Source organism: Excalfactoria chinensis, chromosome 9 (assembly GCF_039878825.1).
Source record: "Excalfactoria chinensis isolate bCotChi1 chromosome 9, bCotChi1.hap2, whole genome shotgun sequence".
NCBI lineage: Eukaryota > Metazoa > Chordata > Aves > Galliformes > Phasianidae > Excalfactoria > Excalfactoria chinensis.
In genome coordinates, this window is record NC_092833.1 from 10,079,778 (window position 1) to 10,106,626 (window position 26,849).

Sequence of the window (26,849 nt, forward strand, 5' to 3'; positions counted from 1 at the left end):
TATTTTCTCTCCTTTTATGTTGGGAAAAACGTGTCGTCTAAAGGAACAATGGCATTTGGCACAACTCAAAATTCCCTTTTACAGGCAGGCTTGGATCAAAGTGTCCCACTGAAATTTACTGAGAGCTGAAAGCTGACTCTCTTAGGAACTTCTGAGAATCCCATTTCTAGCAAAGATATCCACTACCTTTACAGATGGAAACATTAAACTGACTCAGCAAAGGAGCTGTTAATCTGGAACAGATTTAACAAAGGAACAAAGAGGAGGCACAAGAAACCCCAGCCACCACTTCTGAGGCAGAGGGGTGCCTTGCCTTCTGGCAAGGAGCTGGATGTGATGCTGCACAGCCACATCCTCCTCCATACAGGTGTTGTACCTGCCTGACAACCTTATACAGGCAATCCGAGTGCCACAGAAATCACTAGCACCCTTTCATGTAGAACTATCCGGAAAAAGGAATTTCTGATCTCTGAGAAATTCCAGCATTTTCAAATTAGTTTTTCTTCCAGATATGAAGAAGAAGCCAGAATTCCACAGGCCGTGTGGAACAGACCTCTTGGAGAGAAAGGAGGGGGAGAAATGGAGGTTAAGAAACTTTATTCCAGGGGGAATAAAAATCTTGTTGATATTTTCTTGATAAGCTTCAGCAGGGGCCAAAACAGACCCACAGAGTCTGCAGGTTGGGATTCAGGGAGAAATGCATGAGAAAAGAAGAAAACAACTGCTGATCTGCGAAGGTCGATAATCAGAAGCACTACAATTGATAGGTTATTTTCAAACTACTCCCGGCCATACACTGCAAACAATTCACATATATTCAATATTTACAGACAACTACGCCATTCACTGAGGGTCCAGCAAAGCATTTAAATATGGGTTTCAATTTCAGCACACGTAACCCCAATGAGGCATGAACATTCATCACAGAATCACAGAATCGTAGGAGTTCGAAGGGACCTCCAGAGATCATCGAGTCCAACCCCCCTGCCAAAGCAGGTTCCCTGCACCAGGTCACACAGGTAGGCATCCAGGCAGGTTCTGAATATCTCCAGAGAAGGACACCCCACAAACCCCCTGGGCAGCCTGTCCAAGTGCCCTGTCACCCTCACCATAAAGTTCTTGCACACACTCATGTGGAACTTACTATTCCAGTTTCTGTCCACTTCTCCTTGTCCTGTCTCCTAGACTGATTCTCATTCATTCTTAATCCTGGAACATTATTTTTACACCTCACACAACAGTCTACTGATTTCTAAGCAAGTCTCACCCTCAGTTCCAGTCACTGTTGGGTCTGCTATTTCATACTTTAGCCAAAATCTGCTGATCTTTGGAATCTAAAGTCAGCCCTTTAAAGTCATGTCAGTACAATAGAGTAATAATTCAGTAAAGCTGAACATCCATAGTTTCTTTTAATACTGCTGAGCATCTGCTTCATTCCCTTTAACACAACCCACAACACTTTGAGATACCTTGAGATGCTATCCACAGGGATAGCAACATGCATGTTGTGACAGCACTGTCTCCTATTTGAAGTCTCTTTTCTAGCATGTGAATATATTTGAGCTGCTCAAAGAACACTTAAAACTCCTAACGTGAGAAAAAAATATGCTTTATGCAATGATTTAGAAAAGAAAGACAATAGTGAGAAGACAGTTTGCCACTGATAATATACCCTCCAGGTGTTTAGTGATGATAATGACAAATTTTGGATGAAGATGACACAATGGGGTGCCTGGCCAGAAAAGGGGCAGATAAAATTGTCAGTAAATGTGAAGTGGCTCATGGAGGAGCAAACAACTTGAAATATTTCTATTTGCCTACATAGTAAAGGGTTCTGAGCTGACTGTTACGACTCTGAAATGAAGACTGAGATGGGGTTTGGCAGACACTCATCTTCTAAATGATTGCTTCCAATGTAAGAGCTCAGGACCTTCAATTGAAAATGACAGGAAATAGGCTTGAAAAACAGAAAGGAGCTCTCTTCAACCACTGGGTATTTAAGCAGTGGAACTCCTTACCATATTCTAGATGCCAAAAGCTTACACAGATTCAAAAACAAAGTCACCAAAGGAAAATCCCTCAAAGACTATTAAGTACAAAATATTGTGTCTGGTTCTAAAATCCCTCAGCCACAAACTGTTGGAGGCTGCGAGAATATATGAAGGAAGTGTCAAAAATGCTTGCATACTGGCCACTGTCAGAATGACTATCCCAAGCTAGACAGACGGCTGGTCTGACCTGGTATGACTGCTCCTGCATTTTTATATTGCATTTTTCTGTTTTCTTGTTTTCAGAATTGGCTTAAACATATTAACTGAAACGATCATAACATTTACATTTACCATACTGTGTCTGACACATGGAAAATATGGCACAGAAGATTTCAACCCAAAGCCTTCAAAACTTAGTAAATTTATGACCAACCAGACAAAGGTAAATGTTAAACATTTTCAACTTCACTAGAAGAGATATTTATCAAACCCTACCTTTAATTCAAAAAAATATACTCAATACATATCAGCAATGTAGGATAATATGCAATACAGTGACAATATAATTATCCCTAAAGTGAGCTTTGTATACTCAAGAAATTCACAGTTAATCTTAAAGTTCAAAGAAACCCAAATATGCTGAGATATAAAAACACATACATATTATGCATCCAGACATAGTGTGGTAACATTTGCAACGTTTCCCACAGTCTAAAAGACTCTGGTGGTTTTAGAGATATTCTTTGCAGTTAAAATACAGAATACTAGTAAACCTGATAATATTCATCAGTTTGGATGGAATTTCTTGTGTGCACATATATGCTACGTCTTTGTTTGAGAGGCCGGCATCTATTAAATTTAACTGCTTCCCTTGTGGACTTAAATCAAGGGTGGATACTAAACTAATGCATTTCTATATATAGTCTGTTTATAAGTAATTCTTGTTTAGCTGTTGCATCTTTTCCACATAGTTCAGAATAGAAGCTGCCCTTGTTCTCTAGCACAACCTTTACCATAAAAGCAACAGAAGAAAGTAATTACATTTAACTGGCACTACCCTTTTTAATGGTTTACAAATATCCTGGTGCCAGCCTATGCTCGACACAAAAGGAAAGGTTAAACACATTAAGCATTTGAAGCTCAACAGAGAGAAATGCTGGAAAGTATATGATAACTACAGACAAGCTCAGAAGAAATGGAAACACTAATGATGGAACAGTATTGTTTAGGATAACACTGGCAGAACGATACTTTAAAAGCATGAGGAAAACGATGTTGGAAACATTTCTTAATGGGGAGACCTAACAGGCTGTGGAATAATCACCCAAGAGAGATGGAGGAAGCCCTTTTGACTGAGTCATTTCTTTCTGGACTCAGCAAAGTGTTAAGAACACTACAGGGAAAAAATGTACCAGTAGATGGGAAGGCTACCAGGTCTACAGCTCAAAACACCAGTGCATTTTTGTTCTCAGCAGTAGCAGTCATGTTCATAACAAAACCAAATTCAACAAAAAATCTTTTCAGTGCTGAGTGGTGATTGACTTGTGTAGTCTCTTGCATCTCTTTTTTGATTTCAATATATTTACATACGTTTATGGCTATTTCCTAAATTGCATTTCTAGAACAGACGCTTTCCCCTTGTGTGTGCCTAGATCAGCAGTCACTGCCTTTTTTCATCCAATGCTGTATGGTGAGAATGGCTGCAGCTTTATCGGAAACCTGTCCTGTCCAGGGCCTTGCCAAGCGTGACTAGTTTAATGTGACAGATTATAAAAGAAAAGAAGAGTGAAAAAAAGAGGAATAACGAGTGCCAGGGAAAGATTAGATTCTCCACACATTTCTGCATTTATTGACCTTTTCTTTTTCGATATACCATTAGTTACACAGATTTACAGCTCAACGTGGCAGGCAAGCTGTCAGGTGTACTATTTAGGTCATTGATGATGTTATGAACTCTACTGGAAACTGATTTCATTAAATGGAAGTATGTGACTTGACATTTGATACAGCAAACATCTGACATTTTAACTGGTACTTCTACAATTCCTCGGTAATTATTGAAATCTTGCTAATAGTTCTGCATGGACTTACAAATTAAAATAGCTCTGAGAAAACCGCATATTGGGCACCAACAGTATATAGCATCCATGCTGAAAAGTCATTGCATGCGAGCACACTTCAGTGTCAGTGTATATAAATCCACAGATCAGTCTGCAGAGAAGCAGTGTTTAATCCTGAATTTCCTGAAGCTTCATTTGGATGGTTTCCTTTCAGCAATCTCTACATCACATCCTGAGTCATAAATCAGACTGAAGTTGCATTTTATTCATTAATAAAATACTATCTCTTGGACTTGACCCAGGGAGGAAGTAAAGAACCTATCTGCAGCTAGCCAGCAGAACCATGGCTTAAGGTACAGGACACTACTCAGAGCAAAGCTCTACTTGCATTCTGACCAGCTCATAAGCAGTATGATCTGATGCAACTGTCTATAACAGCAGAAGCAAAACTTCAGGCTTATAGTTCAGAAGCAAAAGCAATACTTCAATGAAAGCAATGAAGAAACAGAAGCTGTACCCAGGTTCTCACTGTGTGTCTACTTTACTTGTTACATATATCAAAACATCATCATTCCAACCTTACACAAGATCTCCACTACAGGAACTGAGTTAGGAGCTGGGTGATAGTTCAGTTGCAACATTCAAGATGCTCACTTTTTCTAAATACTTTCAGGCTACAGTCTTTTAAGAAACTCTTCACCACCTGGTAATGTTTTCTTAACAGAAGGACTTAGAGGAAAATGATTTTCATGCTTGTTCACGACATAAATCCAGCATTCAGTGTCCTGACCTCAATGCAAACAGGGAATAATGTCATGAGAATCTATACAGCAAGTTTCACTGATGTTCAGATAACATACATGAGGTCAGGTTGCACAGTTTATGTCAGCCAGATACAAAGACTTTGGAGGATGCAAGTCACTGACAGTCTTAAAAGAGTTAAAAGCAATGACAGGCACTAGCTCTGCACTGAAGTTTGCAGAACTTTAATCTCACAGCCTTGAAACGTGTCCTGCTGCCTGCGTTAAGGACGGCCAGAAAAGCCAAGCCTAAATTCTAAGACTCCTGTTGCTGATGACAGTTCCATGCAGCTCTTGTTTTCCTCATGCTGCAAGACCTGGCTGGTTTTGGCACATCCTGTCTAACTGCTGCTGAGTGATAAGGAAATATTTGCCTTGAGCCGGAGCACTAAACACCTCCTCTGTGGTTAGAAGAGATGTGGCTTTCTCCACAGCGGAGTGGTGATTAGATTGCACCGTTACCTCCATTTTCCACCTTTGCTGCATTAATTGCTTTCCCTTGTGCCCCTCACTGAACAAATGAGCTAAGGAAATATTCTAAGAACAGCAAGGATTTTTGAATACAGTGTAATGTGAGCGTGCTGAATTTTGGAAAAGGGGCTGGCTCTGCAGAAGTGTGAGTAGGAAGTTGCTATTTGACCCTCAAGCAAGAAATTAACTGCTGTAATTTTGATCCCTCTTTGCCATGTATACAGTTGGCAAACCTTGGCTCATCATCTGGGGGGGGTCAGTATTTTATTCCAGGTTTGTTGATGCCCTATGCTTCACACTAGCATTGCTGAACTTCACAGGAATACTATCTGCAGTGCAGAATATGTCCCTCTGCCCTCTCTAAAGGGTCAGTGCTTCAAGAGGCAGCAGAGATTTAACTCCTCTGTGTAGAAAGCTGAAGGTGACAAATCAATCTTGCTTGCATGGCAGGTGTAAAAGAGCATCAGTTCTGCCTCTGTGGCAATGGAATAAAGATGGTTTGTTGTATCATACCTGACTGTCAATCTATGCTTATATATGGCCACATGTACCCTGGAAAAGCCTTAACACCTGAAGTGATGTATCAACAAGTACATCATCCTGCCAGCACTCCTGTAGCAGTTGACATAGGCACCCAACCTTCATTAACAGCATATCATTAGGACATTCTAATCACCTCCAGAGGTCAGTACCAAGCTCTCCTGCACCTCCTCTAGGCTCAAGGCAGTTCTCCCACTGCTCCCATGCTTCTATGAAACAAGGTCCAGGTAGAACATTACACTCTCTCAATTTCTTTTCCTGTGCTATCAAAGGAGAAGGGCTTTTACAAAATGCATTTGCAGCAGTTTCAAGTAAAACACAAGACTGGACACTCATGGACCCAAATACAGGTCACAGCCCTGCCAGGTCAGAATGGGAAGAACCTCTCCTGAATCACAGCCTCACATTCTAAGTGAAGTAAGCCTTACACAGTACAGTGGAGTCACCACAGCTTACTACAGTTAGCTAATATACAGTTATTTTATGTTTGTACACCCTTAGTTTATAACAGGATGACTTGATTCAGTTTAACCTTCCTCCATTTCAGACTAAGCTGAACTGTTATGTCCCTGCAGCCACAGGCTCAGGGCACTGGGCAGACAGCATGTGGTGACGTGTTGAATTCTGGAACACAATTGCATGTCTGAACACCTACAGACAGACAATAATACATACAGGATGTGAGTGTTACATTAGAGACGTCGCCCATGTGGCAGAAAGCAAGCAGAAAGCCAGGGAAATGTCTGAAACTGGCATTCTGGCTGCCACCTCGTTCACAAGCAGCAAAGGCATGAGTTATGCTTCCTGGTTTACCAGAGCCTGAGCTACAGAAGTTCCAGGACTGGCTCCAGGATGAAAAGGTGATGTGGTGATTTGCCTTCTCTGTCTGGCAAAGGGACGGTATGTTCTTACTGATGATGGAGACAAAGCCCTCAAAGAAATGAAAGAAACACTGCAGCCCCTTTCTTTGGGGGTAGAAGCAGCCAGTCTGCATGAGTCACTGGGATCCAGAAGAAATAGCATGGCATTCAAGTTAGGCAGCAGTTCTGCTAACTACAGCACCCACAAAACAGAAGAACTGAGCTGCACTTATCTTTTTACGATACCACATGTGCTTTCCGATGGATAACCTTTCTGCCATACCCACATGTTAGAGATGCAAAAGACCTCTGATTTAAGGTTCCTGCTCTAAGTCCAAATGCCACGCAACTTTGAATTTGCTCAGATCTTCAGCCAGTGTGAATCAGCATAGCTATACAGAAGCCTGACTCGTCAACACTGTGTTTGTTACCTTCAAAGAAAGCCAGTGGCAGAAAAATACATACTTTTAAATTTTTTAACAAATATAAATAAATTATTTGAAAGTGGGTTGCTACATATCTTAGTTGCTACAAATCCAAGCAGTTTTAACTGATGTTATACAAAGAAATGGTGGGGTTTGGGGATAAACTGTAATGGTTCCCTATTGGTCCTATTATGATACAGTACAGTGATAAAAGAAGAATGTTCTGAGATGTAATGGTGCTGGGGCTAATATAAAGAGTGAATCCAAGAGTGAATGAATGCTTAATGCAGTTAAAGGGAAAAGTAAACTGAAAGTTGAAGTTGGAACCTGCTACGATATGCAAGAAAATTATCCCTATGATTGAAAAAGCTGACAGATTTTCAGTAGTCGAACAATTGTTACAATTTCCTCAAAGTGCAGTTTTGATGGAAAATGACTGTAAATCCAAGTTTTGAAAATAATGTAAAGTTCTTTGGAATTATTTCAAACACCTTTTTCCTTCCTTTGCCCAGACTTATTTGTTTTACATAAAGCAGCTGAAAAATTTAACCCAGCTCTCACTGTATTACACGTTCTTAGAGCACTCAAAGAAAGAACCAAACAAAACCCATCAGACTAGGCCTATGGAAAAAGTGCCTCCTCAGATGACAGTAAGAATTTGCTTGCATATTACATAAGGTGAAAAGGAACTGCTGAAGAATTAATAGACTTCCTGTGCATCAAGTCACCAAATCTCAAGGCAGCATTTACTTTTTGTTAAGCCAGCACGCACTGTGTTAAGCTAAGGCAGTGGCATCCAGTATGAATACAAAGATATAGGATTCAGCAACTGCAACAATCTCACTTAAAAGCCAATTATGACACAGTAATTTTCCATACTTTGGAAAATTCTCACCCTTTCTTGAAGCAGATAGAGAAAAGAGAGCAGGAAACAGCCCATAACTTTTACAAAGGGAGTTACAATACAGTCAAGGATGGAGATGTAAACTACCTTAGGAATTGCTCAACAACATCAGAGCGATGCCTGCTTACTTGGAGAAAGAGAACTGCTGCCAACTGAGAAGGAAAGAGATGCAGCAGAACCTGCAGAGCTGCTAGGAAATGGAGAAAGGGGACTTATGAGTCTCAAAGCTAGGCAGAGGCAGTAGTTATGCAGTGCCACACCCTATAATTTTGGTACTGTCTATAAAAATCACCAGTTCAGTCTCTTTCCCAGGCTGAAGGAACCCACTTCTTGTCACCTTCATTACTTTCCTTTGACATTTAGGCAGCTATGAGTAGGCAAGGCAACAAAGGTGACCTTGTTCCATTGTTTCTGTGTTGCTGCCAAGCAACTCTCTGCAGAAAAGGTGGCATCCACAGGTACGCACTGTGAAAGTGATGGAAGCACCATAAAGTCTTCCAGCACAGAGATAGGAGTACAGTACCTCACATGGTAACTGAGATATGCATACATTCCTATGGGCACCCCAGCAGAAATAACAGAAGCAGTGTGTTTCTTGAATGAGGGTGGAGGAGAGGAATGCAACACCCTCCCAACCACACATACATAAGACACCTCTAAAACACAAAATCATTCTATTAAAAGTAGCATGAAGAAGCTCCAAATGTAGGTAACATCAGGATAATTTTCTAGGCAGAGTTAAGGCTTCTTTAAGATGGTTTTTGTCTGGATATCATTGAACATTCTAGAAATCTGCCAGAGCCATAAAGAGAAAATATAACTTAGAATATCAGAGAATTATCATTCTCTGTGTCGCCTTCCAGAAGTTAAAGGGCTGTGATTTTATTAGAACACTGCTGTTGTCAGACCACAGAGTAATATGCTGACATTCTGAGCTGCATTTAAACCCAATATGTATTTTTAAAACTACATTTATGTTCCACCATAAACTGACAATGGACAAAACTACTGCCACCATGACTGCAACTGAACTTAAAATGGAAAAGACTGCACTGGGAGTAGTGGCATGGAAAGCCCCTTTCTATGTCAGGGTCTGTCTAGGGCTTTTCATCAGTGCCAGTCTCTTGATTCAGAGCATAACTCTCTCAAGCAGAGCAAGTTTCCAGTAGGGCTTGTGGAAGATTGAGCTTTTTATCATTCTCCATTTGCAGGGACTAATGAATTTTCTAATTACAGAAAGAGGATAGACAACATCAAGGACTGTAGTGGAATTCAGCCCTTGTTCAGATTCCTTGTCAAAAAAGGAAGCTCACACTGTATTTAGTAAGGATAGTCAGACAGTCTAGTTTCTTCACCACATTTTTCAGGGTCCCCTCTACATTCTCCCTCACCCATAGATTTCAAGGTATAAATTCTTGATGATATTATTTTTTCAGCCTGTATTATAAGTATGAAAACTGAGCCCGTAAACACACTCATTCTCCTATGTTCTCTGCAGGTACATGCAAAAAATTGTTTGATTGCCAAAGCAGTCTGAGCAGTTACATGCACTCAGCTGGGGGCACTTCGCAGTTCCATCCAATACAAGTCCTCTCTCCCTCCCTTTGCATGAAGTCAAGCAGCCATGTGAACTCCTGGGACAAAAACTGTCTTCTGGTTGTATAACTGGGCAACAAGATCTTGACTAAAAAGCAGAGTACTGGGATGATACAGCAACTCAAGTCAAACAGTAAATTGTTTACTTAGATGCTCAAGCCAGGGTAACAATTGTGAATGCAATAATAAAGAGCTAATCATCTACTAAGTCTTCCAGGGTCTTCTTGCTTATTCATCCTTAATGTTTCTAATATGTTCCAAATGTTCCTACACTGTATATGTTCCTCACAGAGACATAAAAATAATAAAAATGTGGTCAGCTTTATCATATGCAGAAAGAAACAGCACCACAAATTCAAAAGAGGGCTGAAAACCTGATCCAGGTACTATTTCTAAAGAATTCTGAGGTGTTCTCAGGATTGCAGCCACTCCTATGGATATTTTTGACATTCACATTTCAGTAGCCCCAACAATTTAATTCCATGAACAGGATTGCTCTAGACAATGTACACACACATTTAACAAAGCAAGATAGTCCTTGGACATCAATCTTATCCTCTTGGCAGTGTATTTACTGTTTCTAATTGCTTTACTACTCTATCTACCAATTGAGACAACCATGCTGCCCATCACAAGGCCAGAAAAAAATGAGAAGACCAATGCTTTTAAAAATACATATCTTACAGCATAAGCCTGGAAAAGGAAGAAACTCCAAGAGGGACAAAAGAGCTATACATCAAATCCATGACTTAACAGAAGAACAAACAGGACACAGGAATAAATGCAATGCATTCCAAAAAAACCAATCTAATACTTCAAAAAAGAGCAATATCCTCTTCATGGCTCACTGGTACTCCCTGAGGAATTTTGGAAAACATTCTATTAAGACATGCTTTGGCTGATAATATCATAGAGCTGCTGGGATTTGATTTGATGTTTTCATTCTTTTTTTTTTCCTGGTTTCTTGATGTTTTGATTTGTGAGAATGAACACTTGTCTCAAAAACAGGAACTTGGTTACTGAGGAATCTGTTTATTTCAGGCTCTTTTTCCTAACTTGGTATCAGTTGGAATTGCTCGCTGCTCTTGGTATTTTAGGGGCCTAATTTTAGGCCCCGGTTTTTCAGATGTTGGCCAAAAGCCCCACTCAGCATCTCTATATAGAAAAAGCATATTGGAAGATTTACTTCTATCTCTGGTAAGGATTCAAGACTTTTGAAGACATTTTTTTCCTCTGAGTTCAAGTAGCTCTAGGTTTGCCCCCCCCACTTCTGACACCAGCTGGCTTCCAAAAAGACAGTTATGCTGACAGCTCTACAATGCCTGCAAATGGCATGAGATGGACTTCTGGCCCTGGATTCACTTCACTTCAGGTACTTTTAAATGAAGGGCTGCCTCAGGGTAGTTGCAGTAAACCTGACATCCACAAGCCCAGAAGGTGGGATAAGGCAATTCCATCACAGTCAGGACACAGTATCCATGTGGCAGAAAGAAAGAAAGAGCCAACAAAACATAAAGACAGAAGACTGAACCCAATCACCTTCTCACAGGCTTGGTACTAAGTTCTCTGCACCCTGATCCCCACACCACCCTGATATGAGCATAACAAGGAGTTTCCCAAGGATGAGCTTGACAGAAGGCAGTCTGCTTTTGACAGGAAGAAAACTTTTCCATTATAAGCAAATATCATCCTAGGTATCAGAGGCAAGTGTTAGGAAAAAAGACACTGATGTTGTTTTGTTGTCCAAAAGGCAATTCTTTAAAGAACTTTATCTCCCCAGGGTTCTGATATTCTGCAAAAGGGCTATCTCCACTGCTTCATCCTTCCCACTCTGACAAGCTACAAAGCTGGCCCCAGAGCATGTCTATGATTTCCCCACTCATCCAAACGCAATTTTCAAGCCCTCTTGAGGCAGTTTCTGACTCTTCAGACATTCCTCATGCCCCAGCTCCTTGTTGGGGGCTGGGCTTGGTTTGCACCTGCCACACGAAAACTGAGAGCTGCCAATAAGCATATAACCTCCTCACACAGGCAAAGCAAAAAATAGATTTGCTTTAACTGATTTACCTACTGCAACTTTGCATTGTTGCTACATCCATTATGTCTCTTAGATACCATCTATCAGTTGTTTATATACCACAATTACGTTTTTTCCCCTGTAAATGAGTGACACATGGACCACTGATAGCTAACAAGTGCTAGGAAGGAAAACACTGAAGGCCCTGCTTACAACCAGAGGAGAAGGGGTGGTGGAGGGAATTATTTGCACAGAATTCAGGTTGGGTTTTCAAACCAGTATTTATGGGTTTGGAAAGAGCCAAGAACAAAAACTTTGAAATGGTTATTAGGGGTTTTATGGAAACTAGATGAATGGATGGCTTCAATGGGAAGCCAAATAAATATTAAAAAAGGATAATTTAGGACTGGCAGAAAACCTTAGGATCTTGAAATAATAAAGATAGAAAAAAAAGAAGAAAATAAAAGCTTTAGAAAAGTGTCACAAAGCCTCTGGAGCCCAGAACAGACACATTAGTCTTAACAGTAAGCATGATATAATTAGATCAAGGGATAACAATTGTTAGTTACTGCCTTTTCATTAATGATTATTATTAACACAAACTATGCTGCCCTGTGCATTACACCCTAACCACAGCAATACAGTCAGATTAACCATCCTGCAAGCACAAAGAGGGCATTTCAGAAAAGAGCCAGAGTCACCCAAAAATAACACAAAGTTATATCCACTGAGAAGCTGAGTAGCTTCTCCCACTTTATCTAGTGAGCCATGCACATGTGTTTGAGTCTTTAGATGGACACAGCAGTGCCTGAACTAACCACAGTAGTATCCCTGCACCACAGCAACATCCCTTCAGTGGTGACCCCGAGTTAGTGGGAGCCATATCTGTGGAATGTCTTTAGCTGGACACCTCAAAACCAACCTGTGATCCGTGGGGGACATAGAAAATTCTTTGCCCTCCATCCTTTTCTTAGAAAATCAGGACACTTATTCAAAGTAGTGAGACTTCTTTGTATCTGAACACCTATAGAGTTCCATGTTCTTTTACAAACACAACTGTTGGGAATCAGCCGAACAAGCCAAGGACGCAGGCAGAAGCTGATGTTTTGCTAGCAGAAAACTTGCACTTCTAGCTGAGTTTCAAAAGCGCTTTACAAAACCAGAACAGTAGGTATAAGATAAGCTTTAAGTAATTTAGTTACTTTTTATTTAATAGCTCTAAGGTGAGAGTAATTATCTATTATAAACTGCAACAAATAAGGGAAACTGAGGCAAAAAGCAGTGAAGAAATCAGTCAAAGACTGGAAAATGCAGGAATCAATCCAGAACTTCTGACTTGGGTACTTGTGCTCATTTAACTAATGCTCCTTTCCTGCGAGCCAAATCCTAGTTCTAGTCCCATTGCAGACAATGGTAAAACTTCCATAAATGTGAATGGAGACTTGAGTCTTCAGGCTGTCACATGCACTTTATAGGTTTTTACTTTTTCAGATAGGGCAAGTATTTTATTCTGTTGTGTGGTTCAGCCCTGTATATATACTATGTATATGTAAAGTACAGTTAGAAAAATAAAACGGACTAATCCTGACCATTTGGTAGGATGCTAACTGACAAGCATTCTGTATGCCAGGGTTCCTGAAACGCATCTTCACTATCTATTTCCTTACCTACTCTGAGGCTGATCCAAACACGCCAGAGCTATGTAACACCTACAGCAATGCTGTGTGTTGGGGGTGAGATTTACATTACTGGAAAAGAGTGCATGGATCCTCTGCAAGAAGTGTTACAGCTATTTGCTGAGCACTGCTTCCAGAGGACATGACTGCAGCTTTGGCTCTCCCCACTTCAAGGAGCTGATAAGTGGAGCACTCAGACCACAGTTGTGTCCCCCAAGTCCCAGCATCACTTGGGACTTTGTCAGACATTATAATCCATAAGGCTTTTTTAAACTGTCAACACGTGACTAACATTGCTTTCATCACTGAAAAGAAAGGAGTAACACCATACAAGTAAAAGGAAAAAGAACTGAAGGTCTAGCATAGTTTCTACACTATCTGCAATGGGGAAAAGAAAAAGGGACAGCATATTTGCTAAGACTTGCCTCTTCTCCAGCCTCCTTCACTCTGTTAGCACAGAAACACTGATGGTTCAGCCAGGGGTTAGCTGAAAAAAATATTCAACTCCACTTTATTCCAGCATATACAACAGTAAGCACCACCACTGGGCCATAGAACATGAAGACAGTGAGTTTGAGTGCATGTCCTGTCAAGAGTAAAGAGCAGCACTCATTGCAATAAGCCTGGAAATAACCTGAAGCTCACTACTGAAGCTTTCATTACCTTTTCCTTCATTCCTTTAAAAAGGCTGTGAAAATTCTCCTTAGTTTTATACTATGGGAGGATGAATAAGGCACAAGACTTCATCTAGTGATAAGGAAGCTGCTGTCAGAAAGCTGCAAGAAAATACATAAAGAAAACTCAACTGCCTTAACTGTAATTTTTAAGTAGCTGATTATAAACAGACACACACAGTGAATTAAAGTCAGCTTCTACATCAGAGGTCGTCAAAAGAATTAGTTATACCTGCTGCTCTCTTCTCAAGTATCTTTCCAAAGAAGCTACTAAACTAGATGCAATTAAGAGATGCAGAAGAGGGCTGGCAGGCTGCTGCCAGGGAATACCAGGAATGCACTGTGTGAAATAGCCACTTTGGAGTCATCCTCCTTGGAACAAACTTAAAGATCACAACAGCATAGAGAGGCAACATGCTAACATGTTACTCTGTTGAGCAATCTTGCACATTCCTTTTTGTCTGGGAGGTATCTGCTACTTGTTTGGACAATCCATTCTGGGTACCTTTTAGAAAACCCAAAGGTGAGAGTAAATGGAACAAATCTGGAAGGGAACACAAGGCAGAGGCAAGACTGGTCTGATTGTAAAGGATGCCAACAATACTGAAAAGGGATCAGATCTCTACTGCAACCAAAACTCAAACACTCATGGTTTCAGTGACTGAACAGCTCAGACTTGAACAAAACATGGCACATATGTGCAAATACACTCATACAACACTAACCTCCAAATACTCCCAAACCCAAATGACATCAAGATTTTATTTAATTATTGTATTTTAAAACCTCTGATTTTCTTGTGGTGGGGGCCTCAGAACCATTGGAGACCTTGGGGGGTGGAGAGGTGCCAAAGGCAGTTGAGGCCTGGGAATATTTGCCAGCTGGACTATGAGATTTATTTTTGGTTCTTAATTTTACTTTTTTTTTCCCCCCCTGTTCTCCTTGCAGATTCTGTGTTCTGGCTCTCTGGGATCTGTAAATGCTCAGCCTTATAAACTGCAGACCTGGACGGTGCTGGGGTGTCACTCCCTAAAACTGAGAGGGTTAATGCAACAGGGAGTAGCAGTTTGATGTATCAGTAAGCCTGCCTTTTCACAAACTGCACTAATTCTCATTGAACTTTGAAGACCCAAAGACACTTCTTCAGCTTTAACAGCTACCGCAAACTTATACCAGGGATACAGAGTTCAGAATCTGGGATTCATTTCCTATTATAAAGAAAGAGAAAAAACACACTTTGAATCCAGCTATCTTGCAGACTAAAACTTTGTTCTGCATTTTTCCTTTCAATGCCACAGTCTCCTCCGCTCTTTCTGCCTACTTCCAATTTTCAGATGAACTGCTGAGATGCTGAAATTCAAACTACGTGAATACATACTATACAAAACTATTGGAAGGACTACTGGTTCAGTATTCTCCTACTTATACCTTATATATAAAAGCAAGTTCTTCTGGTTGCTTGACAAAGCAAGGACGACTGGAATTCTGCCCAGAAGTGGTAAGTGCCACAGAAGCTTGTCCCTGAAGCTGCTGCCCTCTATAAAGATGTAGGAGAGCATCCTGAAGTCAATTCTCAGCTAAAGAGAAGCACAGAGCATTGAGAAGCCTCCATCACAAACAGCTGAAAACTCAGTTTGATGCAAAAGACACTGAACTTTCTCACTTGTAAAGAGGCAACCACATCTACCAGCCGAATAAAGAAAGAAGGAATGGCAGAGAAGAGGATCCTTTTGAGTAATAATTATGAGGCACTGTCAGAAACAGGTCTGAAAAGAATGCCAAGAGAAGGAAGAGGACACTAAGGATTCTAACAGACAAGGAGTCACAGCAAGGACTGGGAGAAATTGAGACTGAAAGCAAGGAACTCCTACAGGGAAAAAATACATAATCTCATTAATATGAGCCATTTCACAAGGGACTGAAAGCAAACACACAGCTCTTGCCACTCTCAGAACAAGGCACTACATACTATATGTGGGCAGCCTGAAAATACCTCCATTCTGCAGCTCTTGCATGTAGCCACTTTGTAATTTATTACCTACCATGTTTCTTAACATCTTTTCCTCAACAGTCAGCTCCTGCAATACCTGAAGCAAAACAGATCCACAGCTCAGATACAAGTGAGCTTGTCCTGTGCATCAGTTTTACCTTTAGTAGCTCAGAACCAGACAGGTTTTCACAATCCTGATAGAGAGCAGACAGGTAAAGACTTATGGGAAGGCAAATTCTAGATGAGCACTGCACAGTTTACATCTTTATCCCCTTTATCCTCACTGCATTTTCAGATCTCTTAACTGCACACATGAAGCAAAACACCACTTGAAATCTATGATCCTCTCTTGAGACTTTGTCTTCTTCTTCAGCCTAGCTAAGATGCTCTTCCTTCTGCCTTACTGACAGCACCCTCATTACCACACTTCAATCGTCCCTTCCAGAAAGCTCTCATCTGGAGGCACTACAAACATCAAACAAGGAACAGCTTGCACAAACAAAAGCAGAAGCATGCTACATTATGTGCTGTCCAAATTATTTGGCAAGTAATAAGTATACTAGAAAAGAACAGATAAATGAGGGGGAAAAAATAGAGAAGTTATTTCCTTACAAATATTATTCTTAATAACTATCCTGACTCATTTTCCTAGGAATACTTTGTCTGGAACATGGTACTTTGATTCTTTGGAACTTCTTTTTTTGAACTGCTCTTCACATACAACTTTTGTCAGAATTTGTTTTACTGGAACAGAGGAGGCCAGGAATTGCATTCACCCACTGCACAAGCAAGCAGCAAACTTCTTGTTTGCTCACTGTTCATCTTTTGTGCTCCCTCACTGTTTTAGACTTCTTCGCTGTAACATATTTCTGCCCGTGCTGAAATCCTAAACAGCAACCACAGAGTAAGACCCAAAAATGCCCTAAACAAGGATAATTAGGGCATAAATAAATAAATAAAACACAGCAGAAGTTGCTCCCTTACCACTGAATACAAGAAAAACTCCAAACAAGGCCCTTCCTTTCCCTCCACTAATTCTCCTCCCCTCAAACCATACATTCTTTCTGTACACAGTTCAATTTTCAGAAGCTTTTAGATTATCTATCTGGGTCACACATCCATGGATGACACACCTAATCCATACTGTATGCCTGCTCAGAACAAACCTCCCAATGGCAAAGTTAGTTAAGCACACAAGCTGCGTTCAGATATTCAGGCTCAACCAGTAGCCAATACACCCTATGTGCTGCCACTGCTTAGAAACATTTCCCAACCATCTCCTAAGTCTCTTTCTTTTCCTCTCCTGAGATCTGATGTCAGACAAAGGGAGATTAGAGCTTTTCTCTCTACCAGTGGGTCAGTTTCATTCTGTTACATTAATGGGAATTGCAGGTGAGCTTCAGCCCAAATGTTAATTTCTTCAAACAGCAGAGAAAAGGCTACATGCACTTGGGGAGGAAGAATATACATCCGACTGTACAATCTCAGCTTTCAAGGGGAAATGTGCAGCGGAAAAGAGGAGAAATGATAGGGGAAATTAAATTAAAATGAAAGAAAAAGAATATTAGTAACAGAAGGGAACTTCTACCTGTGGTGCTGGCCAAAACGCTTTCAAGATGCTCAGAGAGAATACACGGGTTTGCAGGAAGCCCAGCAGACTATCCAAATGTGATGATGATGATTCAGAGGGTTCTGGAGAAATTGCTATATTGCTACTGTCTCAGAGAGCCTAGCTGCTGAATCCAGCTCTCACCTTGGTGACTCTCTTGTCCCTTGCTTCTCTGGGTTAGCAGGAGCTTGCCACAGAGTTTGCAGGACAGCCCTACAGACATTCCTGCAGTATCTCAGCTCCCTGCCAAATAGTCTGGTACATGCTCAAAGGCACAGAGAATGAAGCAGAGCAGCACTCTGAACAACGCAGCTTCTTGATACTCAGTGCACTGTCACAACTGTATTCAGGTAAGATTTTCCTGGATGTTGTATAGCAAGAACATGGGATGTTGTTTCTACTTGCAGCTCAAGCTGTTTGCTTGGATCTACAGAACTATCCTCCTCAAGCCCAGTCAGACCTGCAATAGCCTCTCAGGGGATAGGTACTGTGTACAGAACATCATCTCCAGAGCAGGCTGCCTGCAAACCACACATCTCCCATTTTTATCCTCTTCTCATCCCTCCCTTGTCCCATCCCAGCTATCTGATTTCCCCCTTTGGTCACAGCAGCGTTATTTGTCATAGCATTACAGAAAACACAAGACAGCAAAACCCAACTTGTTAACCACCTTTTAGCACTAACAGTTATCAGTCCTCAATGACCTACACTGCAGGGATCTCAAATATGTTTACCTCTGGAATGCTGTTGCTCTATGCCTTCTCAGAACCATACCTTTACCTGGTCTCTGGCCCAACTCTTCTTCCTACAGGTCACCTGCCTATAACACCTGGATTGTATCTGTATTGACAGAGTACAGCTTCTCTACAATCACTAACCTTTGAACATTCAAGGTTTCATATAAACATTCCAGTTCATTTAAAAACAAAATACTACTTTAAAATAATAACAGCCACATATAAATGACTGAATAAAACTTCCTTTCCCATTTCTTCCCTTAAGTTCATGGAGGTTGCAAGGTTTCTAATATGAACAACAGCCCTTTAAGTAAAACTTGGCAGGTTTCACACCAATCATTTCTCTTAAGGCCAGCACAGAACTGTGTGACATTAACAGCTTCCAGCCATACTATCGACAGGAGGAAAATAATTCCTTCTGCTAGCAATGACCTTCTAGCTAGTGTGCTTACAAAGCATGTTAAGTGCTAACAGTCTTTCTCTGCATCATTGATTTTCCCAAATCATTGTCGGGATTTCTGGTAATAGGTTCATTAGTCTCACAACAAAGAGATGATAAAGGTATCTGCTCAGAAGTAACCATGAGGAACTGTAAAGATCTCAAGGACACGAAAATGGTATGATTTAAACAGTAGACTGAATGGTGCACAAGTTGTACTGCACAGCACTGCTCTTCTCTCTGTGCTGTTATAAGCTGGGACACAATCAGGCTCACTCTGATCAGATGCAGCTGACCAGATCCCAGACTAATCATGGATTCTGCCCATCTCTGGGCTGTGTCCAAAGACCCTGCAGTTTTGTCACAGCTCTGCACAGCTCATTTCACTCCATTCTGTTTACTTTCACTCATTGAAGCTCAGTTACTTTTATTTTCCACACTCATCTCTATTGAGAAATACTGCCTTTAGCAATACTTATTCATATCTAGCAAGTGGAGGAGAATGTCCATATGTGGTTACGTGTCTCACAGTAGATGACCCTGAATCTGGAATAACATATTAATGCTCTGTTTCACATGCTAGTGAAAGACAAAAGAAGAGCCCACTGTATAACTAGGCTCATGCAGCAGAGCTACAGCCTCCATACAATAAAGTGCTATGCAATACAGCTACAGTAGTTTGTTCAGAACTAGATCTAACTGGCAGCACTCTCTGCAGTGCACGTTGCCCTGTACAGAAGTTTGGGGGCCTTCTGCAGTACTCTGAGTAATTAACCACAAAACAGACAAAGGTGACTGAAAACTCACCAGTCTTTGTGTTGTCTATTAGACAATGTCTGTGATGTTTGTAAACTTTGTCATTCACCCACGTGAATGTCATTCACCCAAGTGAAGTCTCAACAGCACAGAGTACAGACAGGGGTAGGATTCCCTCCCTTACTCTGCTGATCATGCTTTTTTTGATGCAGCCCAGGATCTGAGCACATCACTGGCTCATGTCCAGCTTATCATCCACCAGTATCCCAAGACTTTTTCAAGAGGCCTGCTGCCTATTCCATCCCCCAGCTTGTACTGATAAGGGGTGTTGCCACAACCCACATGCAAGACCTTACACTTGGATTTGTTGAACCTCATGATGTTCACCTGGGCCCACTGCTCAAACCTGTCTAGGTCTCTGTAGGTGGCATCCCAACCCTCTGCTGTGTAGACTGCACCACGCAGCTTAGTGTCATCAGCAAACTTGCTGACTGTGTACTTGATCCCACTGTCAACATCATTGACGAAGATGTTAAGAACACTGACCCCAGCACTGATCCGAGGGACACCACTCGTCACTGATCCCCAGCCAGACATTGAGCCACTGATGACTACTACTCTCTTATGATCTCACAACCAGTTCTTTGTCCAAAGAATCCATCCACCAAATCCACGTTTCCAATTTGGAGAGAACGTCATGGGGACCATGTCAAAGGCCTTACTGAAGTCCAGATAAACAACCTCAGGGGCTCTTCCCTAGTTCACTGTCACAGTTACACCATCATAAAAAACAACAAGGTTGGTCTGGCAGGACCAACCCTTGGTGAAACCATGCTAGTTTTCCCATTGCCTAATACTTGGAACCCGTACGGCACCAACCACATCTAGACATGCTTTATTTCTTGCATATTGCATGTTTTGTTTCCCCATATATATGTCCTTCTGAAATGTGAGGTTTCAAGAGTGGTGGGTTCCCCCCCCCAATTTCTCTTACATGATAGCATAAAACAGAAATCACAACAAACTGAATGGTTTATCTCAAAATCCACAAGAGCCAGGAGTATGTCTAGAGTATAAGGTCCCCAGTTCAAGAGATTCAGTAGTACTGAGACCATCTGTGCTGTTCTCATGATCATTTTTAATATTTTGCTGATGCTACACCTGCAGGCTGAAATGATTGGACCTCATGATCAGAGAGAAGCAGTTTTAACATTACTGAGCAATCTTTTCTGGCTTGGTTTTTCTGTTTGTAGTATCACCAAGGAAACTAAACTTGAGATTGGTGATCTTTATTCAACATGTGCCTTCCACAGATGTGATCTCAGCTAATGCATATCACTTAACTCCAGGTCATTCTTTCCTATTCAAATACCCATGTAACCAGGTAGAACTGAAAGTAAACAGTTATCACTGTCACTCTGATTAGCTTTTTATTCCCAGTACATAATAAGCTATAGTTACTTCTAATGGCAGGCTGCCCAGCTTTAGAACTATAGTACCTGTGATGCTAAGAACTAAGTATTGTGTATTTTCTCTCAAGATAACAAACTACACTTAACTCTCACTTTAATGTCTCATAGCACTTTATAACAATGGGATATAACTACCTGTGGGAAACAGAGGCAGAGGAATATGATGCAACTCACCTACAGTCATGCATCTGGTTTGGAGCAGTCACCAAGGATACAGTTCAGGGCTTCTGAGTCTCAATCCAGTGCTTTCTTCAGGTGAAACAGTCAGTGAAACATATCAGGTAAGATAAAACTCATCATAGGTTCTGCTTTAAAGCCAAGCTCCACCCTACCCTTCTGCAGCCAGTGCAGAACCTCGAATACTATGCCAGCATTCCTCTCCTTCACTTGGTAATGAAAAATAACATCCAGGTGTATTCCTTTATCAGATGATCTGTATTTCTCTAATTGCTGCTCTAATTGCTTAAAAATATGGTATTTTTTTTAAAAGTATCACTCACTTAAACAGCTTCTGAAAGCATCCAACCTGTTTCTGCTGAGGACAACACCAGATTTTTCTTCTTCAGCTGGTCTGGCAAGCAATTGCACCACTTATCAGATACCGCAGCCAAACAAGTACATCAAATCTGTGTCCTTCCACGGTTCTCAGGAGGCATACGACCATTTTCACAACACTGATGTTGACTATATCCCCACAGTAACTTCTGGCTTACTTGACAGTACTCTAACACTTTCAGTCAGTATTAAATACCTCCCAGAATTGGGCCAGTAGCCAGGGCACAGATTTGGCACATGATAAATATTAAGCGCAGTATCTCCTTGTTACCACAGCAACTTGAAAAACACAGTGAAAACAGCCCATACCCCTACAGAATTCCTGAGGATGAACAGACATATACTTTTGAAACATCAAAATAAATATAATGATGCTCCTGAATTGCAAATAAATTCTACTTCATGCAGACATGACTGTCAGAAAGCCAGATGGCGTCTATTGATATTGAAACTTTCTATAATCCCCTAAAATCCATTGGATAACATACAGGGAACTGATTGTACCAAAGCTTAAAGGAAGAAGAACAACACTGAAAGCCAAACTTCTAAACATTTTGGGGAAGTACTGATTTTCTCTGACAATTTATTCTTAATCAAGCTTTTGCCTTTTTAAAAAGTAGGCATATTTATTTAGTTCTGTATATTGTGTAGTATAGATCTTATCTGACCATCTTACTGTACTTGACCCAAAAAAACATAAAAGAAAGAACTCCATTTGTTGAGCTCAAGGGTTCAGATAATCCCATGGCTGCTCCAAAGGAGTCAGTTAATCAATTCCAGCAATATCAAAGGAGGACCAGAGAGGACAGTCTGATACCCCTTCAGCTGTACCCTCCCTGATTTAGACTTAAAGGGCACTGCTCATCGTGGAAGATGGGAGCCTCACAACCTCTGCATTCAGATGAGCTATTACAGACTTGCATAACATTCAGTGGTTTTCTGGTGTTACTCTCTTACCAGTGAATACAAGAAGTCTCTGCTATTACAAGATACTCTAGCAACATTTGCCTGTGGTCAGAATCAAAGTGGCCATACACAATACTCTCCTTGCAACAATATCCTCATTGGTCAGCTGTGTTGCAGCCTTCTCACGTTGTCTACATTCAGTTATGATACCAGTTACTGTAATACAATGAAAAGCACAGCAATGACAAGGTAGCAGCAAAGTCTTAAACTGCAACAAGTAAGGATGAGATCAAATGTAACAGCTGTAGATACAAAAATGAAGAAAAGAATCTGCTTACCCTGGGAAAGCCTGCAGTACTCTGGGGTCTCCAATGAGATCCCCTTGCCTCTACTGCCAACCCCTAAATGATGTCTGGGAAGGGATGGATCCTGGCTCCACCCCTTCCAGTCAATCAGGTACACTGCATGCACCTGAGCTCCCTGTGTTGGCCCAGCCTTCCCAGCAGGTGCTCAATCACTGCTTCAAGCCATGACTTAGATTTCTGATACAGTTATTTCCTGGATCCATTACGTGCTATAGCAATAATGAACACTGTCTCCATAGACTATGTCACTTTTTTGTAATCATTGGTGTGGGATGACGTTCAATTAGAAGTAAAATCGAGCTGAGCCATCATCCAAAACTTGAGTCAAAGCTTTGGGAATTCATAAACTGTTCATTAACATTTTCTTCCCCAATGGCTAAAACTGCTGTTTGCATTTCACTGATTTCAGCTATTGTTGTTATCAAAGGTGGAGAATACTTCTCGAAATCCAGGATACAAACAACATCAAGCTTTTGAAGTTCATAGTAGCACAGAGTTCTTAAATCTGTGACTATGCCAACAAATTAAAAGGAGAAGTCTCAAATGAGCATAAAAAGACAGTGATGGCAAATACCTGTGACTGGTTCTGCTGACAAAGCTAAAACTCAGTATTTCAAGTCAATCCATTTATGACACAAAATAGGTATGTGCACACGCTCTCTGCTATTTCACACTAGCATGTTTTGCTTTGACTTGTGTTTCCCTGGGGCTCCTCTTCAACCTTTCTAGATCCTTCCCAGAGGCAACAAAAAAGAACAGACACCCCTGCTTTGTTGGAACTGGACTACTGTGAGATCAAGTGAGGTAGCTATAAGTGCACACTGTCTGTGGCAGAGCCAGACAAAGAGTCACCGAAACAAAATGCTGTCAGGTGCATACTGAAAAACTGCAGTTGTGTTTCCCACTAGAGAGCTTCTGATCATAAACCAGTGATCTAAGAGGAACATAAATGCCACAGGCTGTTAACAAGGTCTTTTCCCATCATAAAGATACCTTTATCTAAACACCCTTGCTCTCAGACCTGGATTTTTTCACTGTAAGTCACATACACGTCAACAATAACCTGAATTGATGCCAATGAAAATTTTGGATGTGATTGCTTTGAATAGCTCTGCCTTGGCATTCTTCTGGTTGTTTAAACTATCCTTTACCTGCTAGCTTTTGCCCTAGAGTTCGCAGCTCAGTAATAAAATACACTAAGAAAACAAAATAGTGTTTGTTTGTTTTTCAGGAGATTAAGTGAAAGTATTTCTTAATTTATATTAAGCTAATTTATATTAATTTATATTAATTTAATATTAATTTTTATATTAATTTATATTAAATTAATTTATATTAATGCTTTAAGCTAAATAGCTGACACCACCATAAGAAGAAGGCATGGAGGGGGTTTCACTGTGCACTTCCAACAATACTGCTCCCTTCCTTCAGTGTCAAGAAGGTTACAGGCTTCCAATGTGCTGCCCTGGCTGCATCTAGTGATCACTGCATCACAGCACAGCATCACCCACCCAGTTCATCTGTGCCTCCACATCCCCAAGTTTCTGCTGGAAAAGCTCAGTTATGACATAATCAGAGAGTGTGACATACAAGAAATTCTCACTGCATCAGTATTTCTTCCAATCAAAGATAAAGCAGATGTAGAGTAAGAAGACACTGCAGTGACCAGTAGAAGTTCAAGCTGGCACAACAGGCACACACAGGGCAGCTCTGTGCAATGAAGAATAATAGAGTTTTCCAAACTAGAGATAAGTGAGCAGTCTCTGGAACCAGATGCAGACAAGACTAAGCCTGAAAGTGAGGCTCCCCACATCTCTTGCTCAGATTATGTGCAAACTGAAGGCAAGTTGGTGAGCACAGAAAAGGAGATCGGAGCCAAGGAGTGAATCCCACAGCGCTGTAGGCAAGCAGACCCAGAGGAAATCATACAGCACTTTACAGCCATGGATCTCATAATGTTTTACAAACATTCTTTAACCCTTTGTGCTGTTGGATTCACCACATGCAAGTGCTCATTCCCTGCGAAGTGCAGGAGGAACCTACCAAGGGTCCTGCAGCACAAATCATTGCCAGTGCCCAGCAGACAAAGCAGCAGTTCAGTTCTGTGCTGACCAGGCACACTCACACATTTTACCTTTCATCTTAAGATCACACAGTAGAATGAAACTTATACTCAGCCTGAAAAAAGAAGTAAGAAAGGTTTCTGAGTGCATCTGCTGTCTTGAGATGAAGATGGAGATGGGCCTGAGTATACTCCTTCCTTAGAAGAGGCAACAGCTGCCTTCCAGCAGTTCAGGAATACTTAACAGATTTTCTGTTTCCATTTGCTTCTTTTCTTTTTTTTTTTTTTTTCCCCAGCTTATCTCTTTTTCAGACTGTAAACTTGTGAGGCAAAGACCAAATTGAGTCTGAAGAATTCAGTTTGTCAGGGGAAAAATGAATAAGATAGCCCTACAGAACAGCTCATTTATATTCTGGACAAAACGCTACTATCACCCAAGTGATCACTACCTAAAAATGTACAATAAAATACATCACAGGGACATGGTACCGATCATCTAACCATGGGATAAGACAACAGAAAAAAAGAGTTCTGTAGCAATTCAACTAATGCATGGAAAGCTGAAATCGGGCAGTTTGTGGAGGATGGCCCCAAATACACCTTTGGTCCCACATTAAATTAAACTGACTTCAAGAGTTTTCATTTTTCCTGGTGCTGTCACTGAAAAGACCTATGAGTCAAAGGGGAATAAAACTGAGCTGAGGCAAATAGACCACAGAGATGGCAAAGGGTCAGTGGGGCTTAAAGAGAAAAAAGAAAAAAACAAACCAAAAAAACAAAACCAAATAAAACCTAGAAGAGTTTATGTTAGTAATACAGGTTAGGAATGTCAATATAGATATCTATCTCCACACAAATACATATAATGATTTTTCACGTTGACAGCATCTGTTTAAAGATGATTTCTATGGCTGTCGGCCAAAGGTTTGGAGAAGTGTTATTTGGCCCTGTAAGTCACTATTATGGAGACATACCACACTCTTTTGGGTTATTTGGTGTACATGACAACACAGATGTGATTTTTGCAAGGCTGGCTCTGGCTTTCTAATTAACTCTACTCTCCCCAAGGCAAAGCTGATATCTGCCGGTGCCAGTCCTTCATTTTGGTCAAATCCTTTCCAGACCTGATATTGGCAAGCAGCAAATTCTCATCTTGCTTCTTTCCTCTTAAAGTGTTTCTTTCCTCTGCCTTTCACCTACGAGCAAAGGGGAAACCTAAACCATTCAGCTTCTTTAATGCTGCTGATCTGCTGAAGTGTTCCATCACTCTCAAGTACTAGCAAATCTAACAAGCAAAGCAATGCCAACCATCTGGTGTGATAGTAACCCTTTCCAAATAAACATTTTCCAAGACTGATTTTTCCATTAGGTTCTTGATCCCTTTGGCAGGAGCTGTTCTGACTTTAATGAACTGAAATATGAAGCACACTGCCGCTTAAGGAAGAAAAAGTCTTCGCATACAACACAAAGTTATTGCTGAAAAGTGATGATGGCTTTCCACGTGTGTATGTGTTATGCATACATAGGCAACCTCTGCCAGATACAGGAGCATCCAGGAAGGAGCAATGCATCAGTGATCACCAAGTGCAAGGAGCAATGAGAAACATCCAAGCTATCAAGACACATTATTTGCCCGAAGAGGCTGAATTTGACTCCTGCTGTCCCTCTGAAATTGTAGGTGTTATATCTGCATGCACAGGCAGGCAGAAGCAAAGGTACCTTTTGGAACCTGAGCATCAGCTTTGAGAGGAAGACAATGAAGGACTGCCCCCCTTTTCTTCCAGGGCTGACAGTGGTGATGTGTGGAAACTCAGAAGAGTATTTCTGCTACTTGGATAAGGTGGGGATGGGTCCACAACTAGAATTTTAAGCACAGGGGCAAATAATTACTCTGCACTGGTATTTATTTCTTTTTGCAAGGAGATTGGGAATTTCCAGATCTAA

The 26,849-nt window shown here is 41.0% G+C and overlaps 1 protein-coding gene across 1 annotated transcript in view; it reads right to left on the minus strand.

The window, feature by feature from the left end:
* The window catches only part of OSTN (osteocrin), a 48,673-nt gene extending 25,809 nt beyond the window's left edge, over positions 1–22,864 (minus strand). Inside the window, exon 1 of the mRNA XM_072344600.1 lies at positions 22,817–22,864. The gene's annotated coding sequence lies outside the window, so the exon portion shown is untranslated. The remainder of the gene's footprint in view (positions 1–22,816) is intronic.
* Between the last annotated feature and the right edge of the window lie 3,985 nt (positions 22,865–26,849).